We start from the raw sequence: 13588 nt of genomic DNA, 5'->3' as shown, positions 1-13588 counted from the left end.
AAAAGCCTAAAACAAATGTAAACTGTGTGTACTACCGTTCAAAAGTTTGGGTCACTTAAAAATGTCCTTGTTTATGAAAGAAAATCACTTTTTTTTGTCCATTAAAGTAACATAAAATTGATCAGAAATACATTGTAAACATTTGATGTTGTAAATTACTTTTGTAGCTGAAAACGCCTCATAAAAAAAAAAGACACCTCACAAGTCCTCAACTGGCAGGTTCATTAAATAGTACCCGCAAAACACCGGTCTCAACGTCAACAGTGAAGAGGCGACTCCGGGATGCTGGCCTTCTAGGCATAGTTCCTCTGTCCAGTGTCTGTTCTTTTGCCCATCTTAATCTTTTCTTTTTGTGAATCAGCTTTCAGATAAGTCATTGAACGTTATGGTCTTTGTGCATGCTCCCCCCCCCCCCCCTGTTTTTTAAATACATTTGATTGGATGAGTGCTACTTTCATGATGAATAGTAATGATCAGTTTATTTAATAACTTTAGGTGAGATTAATATGTAATTTTACATAACTATCCTTTTGTACATTTTTAACATTTGAAAAATAATTTAAATGGATAATTTTAAGAGGTGGGCTAATTTGGAACACCCAAGGGCTTAAAAGGTACATTCGGTAGCCTACTCATTAAGCACAGTCTGGACTTTTCACATATTTTATTAAATATTTCTACGTCTTATTAAAACATTTAAGTACATTCATAACTTCACATTAGAGAGAATGCAATATTAATCAAATTCTTACAGAAATTAGGGCAGTATATGATCGAAATGTCTAAACTTAGATATTGGGCTCAATAGGTACTTACCACAGGAGGTTGGTAGCACCTTAATTGGGCAGGACAGGCTCGTGGTAATGGCTGGAGCGGAGTAGGTGGAATGGTATCAAATACATGGTTTCCATGTGTTTGCCATTTGCTCCGTTCCAGCCATTATGCGCCGTCCTCCCCTCTGCAGCCTCCACTGACACTTACCCTATTCCCATTGTGATAATTCAGAGGTGATAGGGGTACCCTCTTCACCAATTAGCTACTTCTAAGGAGCTTGTTTGTTTTAATCCCTCTTCTGCTCACAGTAAGCAGTTTAGCCTCCACCACACAGACAATCTATCGATCCATTATCTTTATCTCTGGCATTCTGGGCATCCTCCAAGCTTCCAGGAGGTTCTGCGTTTGGCTAACATTCGCAGTAACCCTTTTCAATTATGTTCTGAGACCCCTCGCACGGCTTTGCTTCTCTGCTTTGAAGCCGGTGTGGGTATCAGTGGAAAGAGTTAAATTGACAGATTTAAACCAGACCAGCTCATAATGGAGGATAATGATAATGCTGTTTTTTGTGGTCCCAGTATTTTTGCATGCCTTGGCATTTTACAGGCTGGATTTCTGGGGTTGTGGTCAACAATTGAGTCACTGGCTGCTGTTTTGTAGCTATTTCCCTTCTGAATGATTCCAGAGTGTCTTACTATTGATGCCCATCTCTGGCTATGGTCTCTTTACAGCTTTGTTGCTGTTCTGTTTGGGAGCAATTTATAGTGAATGTAGAGAAGAGGCCTACATTTGGTAATGCAGGCTTTTTGCATGTTTACCAAGAGGAAACAATGGCTTTTAAGATGTTTTGATTACAAAACAAACCAATTCCTCCTTTTGGGAGAGGGACACGTTTTTTGGGCATGTAGGTCAACATTTTGTATTTTTCACATTGAAAAAAACTAACTCTGGCCTGATGACAGCAGTGATAAATGATGGTGTTGCGCCTATAGTAATTTACGTCTTGTCTCGCTCTCTCTTTCTCAGGGTTCACTCAGTAGAGCCACCAGTGCCAAGTTAGGTTACATGATATGTTACACTGGGCTATAATCAGCTGTTTTTTAGTTTTAGCTCATTGTTTTACATCAATATTAGTTATAGATGGATATATTATATTCCTTTGCTTTCTTCCTTTTGGATGTACTTGGATATGGGCAAGATCCACAGTAACAGAATTACGCTGAGACTAGGGCTGTGGCGGTCATGAAAAACTGTCAATTGTCAAAATTGTTAATTAGTATAAACACGTTTAGCATCTCCTGGCTATGCAGACCTTTGAAACATCTACTTTTTAAAAACTAATAAATACATTTAATATAGCCTACACCATCACAATAAATCCATTATTTATTTTAGACGAGTCTAAAGAAACATGAAGAAAATGTAGTCTATTTCAGAAAAACCGACTAGCATACGGGTCAATGACCTGCCGTGAATATTTTGGCGTCTGACTGAAATATTTTCCAAAATCAACAACCCATTTATACCAATGTTATGTAACTATGCCCCTTTTGAGTCCTAAAAGAGTTTATGGTTGAATGTGTGGGAAAAAAACTGTCCCTTTCGGTGCTCTAAAGGTTCAAAAAAGTAATACGGAGCAACTGTCAGACTAATGCAATCTATATAAATGTTAATAAAACATCTCAAATCATAAAACTGTCAAGCGATTATTCTTGCATGATTTAAGGGTCTATTGCACTATATGGGTAAGACAGTTTAGGCAGAAAGTAATTTTTTGGGGGAAAAATAGCATTTGGTGCGACCGACAGTCCCCATTTTTGATCAAATCACATGATGGTACTCATGACAGGATGTGACGTCATTAAGATACACTTTGGTTAAGAATAAAGGTTAGCAAGTCTCTTGTAAATCTTTAAGTTCACATTTCCACTCCCTTTCAGGTTTTACCCCAAAAATCTGATCATTCAGTGCGACCGTTAACTAATTAGAATGTAGAAATATCAGAACCTTATTTTATTTCGGTACTCAAGATACATACTTGATGTCAAAGTCAAGTGTTCACATGGGTGCATAAGCAGTTGCCTCTAAAACATGTTTATGTGAGAAAAGTCATATGGTGCAACCAAAATGATAATTCGGAATCTGTGCCAAACAACCTAGCTGAAGTCAAAGGAACCATGAAATGGCCCCAGGTCACCCCCACAGTGGCAAGCGAGTGTCTTGCAACACCTGTTTCAGTGCTGTGGCAGTGAACTTCAATGTAAAAGACCATCACTGAGGAACAGCAAGATGAAGCTGTGGCCAAGTCGACACTTGCTGAAAGTCTAGGCAGTTTTGTTATTGTCAGCTACGAAGACCGCCCCTTTTGTAGGCCAGGTGAGGAATGTTTGTCTGGCCTTCTGTACAAGACGTTACCTTCCACTGAAGGAGATGTGAAGTCAATGATCAGTGAGTCCGAGCCCTTCAGCTCAAGAGCGTCTCGGCTGTCCGACACAGACTGGGCTGGTTTCTTGTCACGCTAGTGCAACAACATCAAAAGCATTGTTTTAAGAAGTTTGATTTATTGGGAACTTCAAAGAGTTTAACTTTTGCTACAAAGTGATCACTTTGTTTTAATGTTTGAATCTCATGAATAGTTTGCACAATTGAACTTTTATTTCAAAATTGTAATCTTGCAATGTTCTGCTCAAACTTAATCACATTATGTTTTAATATTAGAAAAACTTTGTCTATGCAATGGAGATTTTAATGTTAAGACATTGCACAAACATTTTACTTTATTACAATTATAATGTAGAATGTTGAATTACTGTATTTCAATAACTTTACTATTAATTTATTACAATGTTTCTTAACACTGTTTTTAACATTGTTAAAAAAATTCATGGGTGGGTTTGGGGTCGTCCAGTGAAAAGTGAAAAAAAAAGGATATATTAATTTTACTGTTAACTTTAATGTTGAATATTTGAGACCGTGCATATATTCATATTTTACTCTTCTTTGCTTGAAATAATGGTCCGAAAACATTTAAAAACATGTTTATTCACGATTGTTAAGTAATTTGGTGCAATCACAAACTCAATTTTAATAGTTTTTAGCGACAAACCTTGAAAGTGCGTGGGTAACACTCAAGGGAACATAGTGTTTGAAGTTAAATTGTTTTCCCTTTTCAAATGTTTTCACTTTTAAAACCTTGCCATTAACCCATACTGAGTCCATATGTCCAAATGTTAGGCCCTGATCTGTCTATGCCATGTAGCTTTGGGCTACACTAGTTCATTTAGCAGACAAGATGTGCTTAAAATTCCGTTGCTTTATTTATTTTATAGTATGAAGAATACAGTTGAACATAGCTTAATAAAATAGGATATTTTCTCCAAACAATTTCAAAGGAAGTGCACATATGTGGCTATTCTGAGAGGTTAGCAAAGAAACTGGTCCTCCTATATGCTTAATTTAGTTATTTATGCAACTTCAGTTGTGATACAAATGTTGAGCTATATGTTTAATACATTCTAAGGCTGCATGATGGGACTCTAATGATGAAAGTCGCAAGCTGCACACACGTCAACAGTCTCTCATTCCCAATTTGACAAGCGGTTGATAATATTCTCACCAGGCCGCAAATTTCCTTGCGGCATCCATCTTGTGTGGCTGTAATGCCCCCTAAAAAATCCATGCCTTTTGTGGCCAAAGTAGCCATTGTGCCCTTGGGCTGAATGTAATGGGCTAATTATAATTCCCTTCTCCCGGCTGCCGTGCTCCGAAGAACCTCACTCACATGGCTCTCTGATGTGGCCAAGGCTACAAGTGAATGAAGACCGACATATCGGGAACGCAACAGCGCGTGCCCCTCTTATTGAATTCCGAGGTGCATATTGAAGATGTTACAACTGTCCACATTTGGCCTACTTTTCATCAGCCAACTAGAAGGCCCAACGAACCGCAAAAGCACTAGCCTATGCAAATCTACTATCCCCCATAGTACAAAAGTTGACCTATTCTGTTGGTCAACTTGTCCTTCTCTGCAAGAATGAAATATTCCAAACATACAAAATTAATACAACCACTTGCATCAAAAAAACATTTAAAAGCAATGAGGCTGATTGTTTAGCCGAAAATGTTGATAAACAGTGTGATCACAATCTCCGTAGCTGACGTAAAACCTTTTTTTAAACAGGTCAACATTCACAAGGCCGCAGGGCCAGGCGGATTACCAGGACGTGTACTCATAGCCTGCGCTGACTAACTGGCAAGTGTCTTCACTGACATTTTCAACCTGTCCCTGCCCAAGTCTGTAATACCAAAATGTTTTAGGCAGAGCACAATAGTCCCTGTGCCCAAGAACGCCAAGGTAACCTGCCTAAATGACTACCGACCTGTAGCATTCACGTCTGTAGCCATGAAGTGCTTTGAAAGGCTGGTCATGGTTCACATCTACACCACCATCCCAGAAACCTCAGACCCACTCCAATTCGCATACCGCCCCAACAGATCCACAGATGATGCAATCTCTATTGCACTCCACACTGCTCTTTCCCACCTGGACAAAAGGAACACCTATGTGAGAATGCTCTTCATTGACTACAGCTCAGCATTCAACACCATAGTGCCTTCAAAGCTCATCACTACGCTCAGAACCCTGGGACTAAGCAACTCCCTCTGCAACTGGATCCTGAATTCCTGACTGGCTGCCCCCAGGTGGTAAGGGTAAGCAACAACACATCTGCCATGCTGATCTTAAACACGGGCCCATCAGGGGTGTGTGCTTAGTCTCCTCCTGTACTCCCTGTTCACCCATGACTACGTGGCCAAGCACGACTCCAACACCATTAAGTTTGTCAACAACACAACGGTGGTAGGCCTGATCACCAACAATGAGAGAGCCTATAGGGAGGTCAGTCGCCAGGACAACAACCTCTCCCTTAACGTGATTAAGACGGGCGCTGATCGTGGACTACAGGAAAAGGAGGGCCGAACACGCCCCCATTCTCATCAAAGGGGCTCTAGTGGAGCAGGTTGTGCAGTTCAAGCTCTTTGGTGTCCACATCACCAACAAACTATCACCAAGACAGTCATGACGCGTGCACGACAACGCCTATTCCCCCTCAGAAGACTGAGATTTGGCATGGGTCCTCAGATCATCAAAAAGTTCTACAGCTGCACCATCGAGAGCATCCTGACTGGTTGCATCACCGCCTGGTATGGCAACTGCTGGGCCTTGGACCGCAAGGCGCTACAGAGGGTAGTGCGTACGGCCCAGTACATCACTGGGGCCAAGCTTCCTGCCTTCCAGGACGTCTATACCAGGCGGTGTCAGAGGAAGGCCCTAAAGATTCGCCAAAGACTCCAGCCACCCTAGTCAGACTTTTCTCTCTTCTACCGCACGGGAACCGGTACCGGAGCGCAAAGTCTAGGCTACCCCGACTATTTAAATTTTTACACTGCTGCTCCTCGCTGTTTATGCATAGTCAAGTCAATATTTGGGCCAAATCAAGTCCGGACCGGACCAAAGAATGAAGTCTGTGGACATCGAAATCAATGCCAGGGCCGAGTGAACAACTGTAAACTGCTTTTCGACATCCGGTGTAGGTCAGTGCTCAGTGGGTGAGGATGCTGATTACAGTAAATGGAAAGAGGGTAGGTGGTTGGCTTGTGATGATATCAGGATATTTTTTCCCATGCCAGAAAACACAACACAAAGCAGACTACTCATTGGGCCTATTAAAAACCTGCTATATGTAAAATGTGTGCTATAGCTTGGAAAATGTTTGTTTTCCTAAAGAAGTTAACACGAAGTGGATTTTTTAAATTTCCTCACAATGATGCTAACCAGTATCGCAATACTGGTATCGTCCCGGCCCTAGAAGGTGTTAGGGTTGGGTGACGTCAACCGTTGTCCTATCGTGATGATGTACTCCTAAAATATTGTGCTATACCATGGTATCGCCCCCCCCCCCCCCCCCCATTGGTCAATCCAAAAATACATAAAAATAACTCAGCTAAAACCACCGTTCGGCTAAATCACATGCTACAACTGGACGAATCATGATGAAAGACAAGGTAGTTGAAAGCCTGGAAAGAGGCAGGCAAATATTTTCTAATATTCCTTTCTGGTAGAGCTTCAGCATGGAACAGTTGTCTGTCTCACGCACATGATGGAGCAAAGTGACAGTCAACTGATGTGGAACGGGCTGTCTTAACACATTAGTGAGTTATGGTATTAATCATGGGCTGGATAGAAGCAAACGTCTACCGTCTTCAGAACTAGAGAATTGCCTTATTTGCCTCATCCTCTCGTAATAGGCCATTGTTTGTTCTATCTCTCATAAAGCTGTGATTGAGAATAGCCAATTCCTAGGCCTATAGACTCCCAATTTCATTCTTGTCAGTTCGGTTCATTCATTGTTTGATCGGGAGAAAGCCATGCATGCATATAAGGATGTAGGCCTAAGCTTAGCCTAGCCCAAAGTCATATTCATATCGAATGGAGACCGACGGGAGTATAGCCTACGTTTTTTTTCAACAGCTAGGCACAATATGGTTAAGGAGCGTCTGTTTTTATAAAAAAAATCCTAGCTTTAGGCTGAAGGCCCATGCTATGATCTGACACTAGTGTTATTATTTTCTAGACATTTTGCGCTGTTTTTGCGGAATTCTCCATTTAGCAAACCAAATGCAAAGCTGGAGCTCTGAGCTGGATATACTGTAAGTGTTGATATGACACCAGTCAAAAAGTGAATTATCAGATAGAGCATGTCCGTGTCTCACAGCCTAAATATCGAAAGCTGTTTAGTGCGATTTCAGATTTGTATTTCTTGCTTGAGATTTAGGGCCTGCCCCATCAGCGATAAACTGCATTGTTGGTTAAGGGCTTGAAAGTAAGTATTTCACGGTAAGGTGAAATACCTGTTGTATTTGGCGCATGTGACAAATACAATTTTGATCTGATGACATTTTGTGTTGATAATAGACGGTAGAATTCTCATCGGATTGTTCTATTCCAAATGGTTCTGTCCTCTCACCGTTTCATTTGGTGGTGGCGTGGGCACCTGCTCAGTGCGCACATTTCTGGCTTTTCTGCGCTTAGCTCTCGGAGGTGTAGGTTCAGGTTGAGGCTCAGAATTATAAGAATACTCATCAGAGATGAGTCGTTTTCATTCATATGTTGTAGCAACGCTAACGAGTGCATCGGTTAGTCTTGGTCTTCTTGCCATTGTAAATTACGCACACTCTTGCTGTGTACTCCAAGTAGGCCAGAGAAGACTTAGAGTACATAACATTTAAAGTATTAGAATAGATGAATACATTCACAATTATGCATTGTTCGCTTCCCTTCTGATCAACTCATCCATTATTCAGCCTACTTCATTTATTTATTGTTTATAAATGAATTTCGGTATAGATTAGGCTAACTTTCGAAGCAATTATTGGGGGGATTTTCAAAAGGCACAGCATCTTCAACTATCGGGAGGAGAGGCGCAAGCCCTATTGTCGAGAGGAGGGTGGGACAACGAGAACCATATACACTGCTCAAAAAAATAAAGGGAACACTTAAACAACACAATGTAATTCCAATTCAATCCCACTTCTGTGAAATCAAACTGTCCACTTAGGAAGCAACACTGATTGCCCATAAATTTCACATGCTGTTGTGCAAATGGAATAGACAACAGGTGGAAGTTATAGGCAATTAGCAAGACACCCCCAATAAAGGAGTGGTTCTGCAGGTGGTGACCACAGACCACTTCTCAGTTCCTATGCTTCCTGGCTGATGTTTTGGTCACTTGAATGCTGGCGGTGCTTTCACTCTAGTGGTAGCATGAGACGGAGTCTACAACCCACACAAGTGGCTCAGGTAGTGCAGCTCATCCAGGATGGCACATCAATGCGAGTTGTGGCAAGAAGGTTTGCTGTGTCAGCGTAGTGTCCAGAGCATGGAGGCGCTACCAGGAGACAGGCCAGTACATCAGGAGACGTGGAGGAGGCCGTAGGAGGGCAACAACCCAGCAGCAAGACCGCTACCTCCGCCTTTGAGCAGGAGGAGCACTGCCAGAGCCCTGCAAAATGACCTCCAGCAGGCCACAAATGTGCATGTGTCTGCTCAAACGGTCAGAAACAGACTCCATGAGGGTGGTATGAGGGCACGACGTCCACAGGTGGGGGTTGTGCTTACAGCCCAACACCGTGCAGGACGTTTGGCATTTGCCAGGGAACACCAAGATTGGCAAATTCGCCACTGGCGCCCTGTGCTCTTCACAGATGAAAGCAGGTTCACACTGAGCACGTGACAGACGTGACAGAGTCTGGAGACGCCGTGGAGAACGTTCTGCTGCCTGCAACATCCTCCAGCATGACCGGTTTGGTGGTGGGTCAGTCATGGTGTGGGGTGGCATTTCTTTGGGGGGCCGCACAGCCCTCCATGTGCTCGCCAGAGGTAGCCTGACTGCCATTAGGTACCGAGATGAGATCCTCAGACCCCTTGTGAGATCATATGCTGGTGCGGTTGGCCCTGGGTTCCTCCTAATGCAAGACAATGCTAGACCTCATGTGGCTGGAGTGTGTCAGCAGTTCCTGCAAGAGGAAGGCATTGATGCTATGAACTCGCCCGCCCGTTCCCCAGACCTGAATCCAATTGAGCACATCTGGGACATCATGTCTCGCTCCATCCACCAACGCCACGTTGCACCACAGACTGTCCAGGAGTTGGCGGATGCTTTAGTCCAGGTCTGGGAGGAGATCACTCAGGAGACCATCCGCCACCTCATCAGGAGCATGCCCAGGCGTTGTAGGGAGGTCATACAGGCACGTGGAGGCCACACACACTACTGAGCCTCATTTTGACTTGTTTTAAGGACATTACATCAAAGTTGGATCAGCCTGTAGTGTGGTTTTCCACTTTAATTTTGAGTGTGACTCCAAATCCAGACCTCCATGGGTTGATAAATTTGATTTCCATTGATAATTTTTGTGTGATTTTGTTGTCAGCACATTCAACTATGTAAAGAAAAAAGTATTTAATAAGAATATTTCATTCATTCAGATCTAGGATGTGTTATTTTAGTGTTCCCTTTATTTTTTTGAGCAGTGTAAAAAATGACTGCCCTCCTAAAGCTGTCTAACACCAGTTCTCTTTGATATTAAGATTCTTATGACATTGTGTATTATTATAGACGTATTTAGGAAAGGTAAAAGACGGAGTGGGGCATGACTTTAAAAATGGCAGAGATGTATGTTTTTAATTCATGAGCAGTCCAAATGACTGCTTTAGTGGTTCTATTGTGGGTTTTATAGTAACATTTAACTGTAAAAATGTATTAGCCTAACTTTTTTAATGTGGCATAAACACAACCAGTTATGTTTCCATCTGATGGTAAAACAAATCACTTCAAAAAGTAGGTTACCTTCGCACATTAGTCCAAAATAGCATCGGATGTACTGAAACGGCGCTTTTCTTTCTTACAATATGTAGCGCCATGTATCTGATGCGGTCTGGCAAAAAAAGAGAATGTCATGCCATACTCTTTGTCCAGATCGCTTCAGATACACATACTGAGACAGAGGCGCTGTTTCGCTTGATCGGAGGCTTTATCTGACAATGATGGGTCTTTGTGTCGGCGCGCATCTCGGTCAAATCCATACATTTTTTTTTTTAATTGGACGGGTAAGGAGGTATGGTAGGGCGAGCCAGGAGCAATGTTCCCTCTTTTTTCGGCACTGAGCGAATTTCAGGTCTACTGAGCACAAACTTGAAAGTTATATCAATTCTGTTCAACTTCCAGCGTGCATTTAGTGTGAACACTGAGGCTGTATCCGGTTTAAGTGGCCAAGTAGGCTAATGTGGCTATTTGATCGTAATGTAGGCCTACCAGATTGGCTGCCATCAAAAACAATGGAGAAAATCCATTCCATAACATTTCAACATGGAAATAGAACAGCTATCATTCAGCCTACAGTAGCAACTGCAGCCAATGTGTGGTGTTCAATGTAGGCCTACATTCCATGAAACTTTTGGAAAAAAATAATTGTTGTGGTGTTTGATGCAAGAAACCACTTTACAAAATAAAATGCATTATTATTCCCATACCATTATTACATGGAATAAGACAAATTATTCTACCCTCTGCCATTAGGCATGTTGCCTGACTGTGCCATGCTCTGTTGTACACTCTTTACGGCATGGTGCCAGTCAAGTTCAAATAGGCAAAACTATGGTCTGTCACATCATAATGTCTTCACCGTAGACGATGGCTGTCAACCATCCGTTGATTTTGCGATTCTATCATAATATCGCACAACCCTAGTGTCAGTAAAAGCGGAGAGCGATGACATTAACTGGATAGGTAGTGAGAAGGAGGGGTTGTCCAGACTTTTAGTCTTGCTTTGACCACCAGATAGTGGAAAGAGAAACAGTTATAAGCTAAACATAACAGTATGCTAGTGGAAGGGAGGACAGGACAGTAACAGGTGACCCAACTGTGGTTTGTGACTATGAGTTCCCATTCTTGCCAATTCAATTGCACTAATTCCGTTACTGATTTTCTTTGCTAATTCCGTTACCAATTTCCTAACAGAATTATGAGTTTTAGTCACTTAATAATTCATAAACTTGATATCAGTAAAAGCACTAGCTAATTGGTAGGTCTACCTTTTTTAAATTGTTACTTCAGTGAACTTTATCCTCCCTCATGAGGGAGAGCAGTTAGAAAATATCTTTAAGATATTCTGTAATGTTTCTTAAACTTACAGAAGGCAAATCATTTCTCCAAAGCTAAATATTAATTTTGATATTAGTTGGCAGGAGTCTTTACTTCACATTGTTTTTCTATTACCTACATACTTTTTCTGGTAGATGTTGTCTGTTTGGCTTGAAATCAAAGGTTTTGCTTGTTCCACATTTTTAGGATGGAAATGGTTGAAAAATGTATATGCCTTCCTTTCTCAAATATAGACTGTTAGCTTTAATTTGACATGCTCCTATGTACTTCACATGTTGGTGCTCATGGGTCCTTTTACAACAAATGCCCATATGTAAATCTGGGGTCTCAAGTTGACCTAGAGCCAAAAGCTATTGGCATCAGCTTAACGAAGCATGCCAGTCTCATCTGGTCAAAGAGCAGAGGAACCGTGGCATTTACTAGTATAGCAAAGCTCCACGCCAGTCTCTCCGCAGTCTCCTCCTGGAGTAGGCTGTGAAAGGGACTCTCTTCAATTAGATTTACAGCTCCATGAACTAAAAGCTTTAAAAAAAAATGTCTGCCTGTTAACTTCCTATCAATTAAATTAGCGTTGTCTTAAAACCATTCCTGTACATTTTGTTAGGCGACATTGCGTTTTTATGTTGCTTGTGTTACTCATCATATTACTTTTGGAGTTTCTTTAGCTGTCTTGTGGTCGACCATAAAGTGCTGCCAAATGCTTGAGATGGTTAGTGTCACTTCCTTTAGGAAATCACTGACGTCTTTGAGTTTCCAGCCTGAACAGCTTCTCCACTGTTTCTGCTTATTGAATTTTTAGGGTCCATAATGTAGTACTACTGGAGCTCTGCCAATGTGTAAATGTAATCATCCATGAATGGGAAGAGTGGGTGTCTGTGTGCGTTTCTTAAAAAAATAAAAAATCTTTGTTGACTAAAAGTTGTCTGTTATTTCGACCAATCGATTGGTACAAATACCTTGAGAGCGCCAGAGATCTAGATAACCAGAAGAAAGAAAAACCTGACACAGCTATTCTCCTGCTGGCTTTCGCAGATTCTGCCATTACTCTCCTGAAGTTGCTGGTAATAGGCTACCTTTCTCATGTGGAATGCCAATTTATCTTACCATTTCTCCCGATCTGCGTGCCAGTTATGGTTTTCATATGCAAATTTCAGTCAGTCAAGCACTTACAAGAAGTAATCAGGTAGACCTATTTTATGAATTTTCCATTGGATCAGAGCATGACATTGTCCCCTCTGTCCCCAGTGAAAGTTGCGCACCTGCTTCTTGCACTTTGCGCAGCAGTGCGGAGCGGTTGTCAAGTAAGTGAGTTTGTGTTTATACAGGATGTACCGCCTCCATCCACCTACCATCAACAAATCATGTCAATGCGGAGCTATACAGAGCCCTCCGCATTGTTACAAACTTTGGGAATAGCATGGTGACGCGGTATGGAGCTCGTTTTGCGTTACACCCCCTCTGACCACATTTTTGGATCAAGCATAAATTGGCTTTAGGTCTATGCCGCCGCAATGGATTAGTTCACTGAGATGGGCGCATATCTATTGTGTGTGTGTGTGTGTTAGTTGAGCAGAAACCTATACAATCTCGGTCGACCAACAGCTTAATGACCAAACAATCGCCCAGTCGACTAATTGGGGTCAGCCCTAATTTGGATGCTGAGGTGACAAGTTCATTCGACCTTTGCTGCTAACAGTAAAGTTTCTGTGGTGGTGCTATTTTTAGAGTAGGCCTTTCACGTGACAGCTACTGTAGTGATGTTGAAACATGAGTCATTATTATTATCATCCCATTAACTTCCCACATTTTGGCCATGCATGGGTGTCTGATCTGTGTACAATGAACCCAAAGCCAACAAAAATTCTCACTAGTGGAAAATCTGGAAATTCCATTGGGGAAATCAAATGTAGGCCAACTTTATGGTCAGGGAGATTTGAGGCTGGGTTCTAGATGCAGAAAACCAGAACATTAGTGTGTCAGATGGACAGTGGCACAAAACCGAAACGTCAGTCAACAGTTTGGTTGTACTGGCCCCTACCCCTTGGTATAGCCTATATTTAGTCAGCATCTAATGACACAACCTTAAAATAAATATA

General features: G+C 41.8%; 1 protein-coding gene across 9 annotated transcripts in view; it reads left to right on the top strand.

Annotated features, from left to right (window-relative positions):
* The window catches only part of LOC139540882 (unconventional myosin-IXb-like), a 101621-nt gene that overhangs the window by 30690 nt on the left and 57343 nt on the right, over positions 1-13588 (top strand). The gene's annotated exons all lie outside the window — the stretch shown is intronic.

The sequence above is a fragment of the Salvelinus alpinus genome, chromosome 16 (genome assembly GCF_045679555.1).
Source record: "Salvelinus alpinus chromosome 16, SLU_Salpinus.1, whole genome shotgun sequence".
NCBI classification, from domain to species: Eukaryota; Metazoa; Chordata; class Actinopteri; order Salmoniformes; family Salmonidae; genus Salvelinus; species Salvelinus alpinus.
The sequence above is the reverse complement of the archived record's forward strand: the minus strand, read 5'-3'. Positions and strand labels throughout refer to the sequence as shown.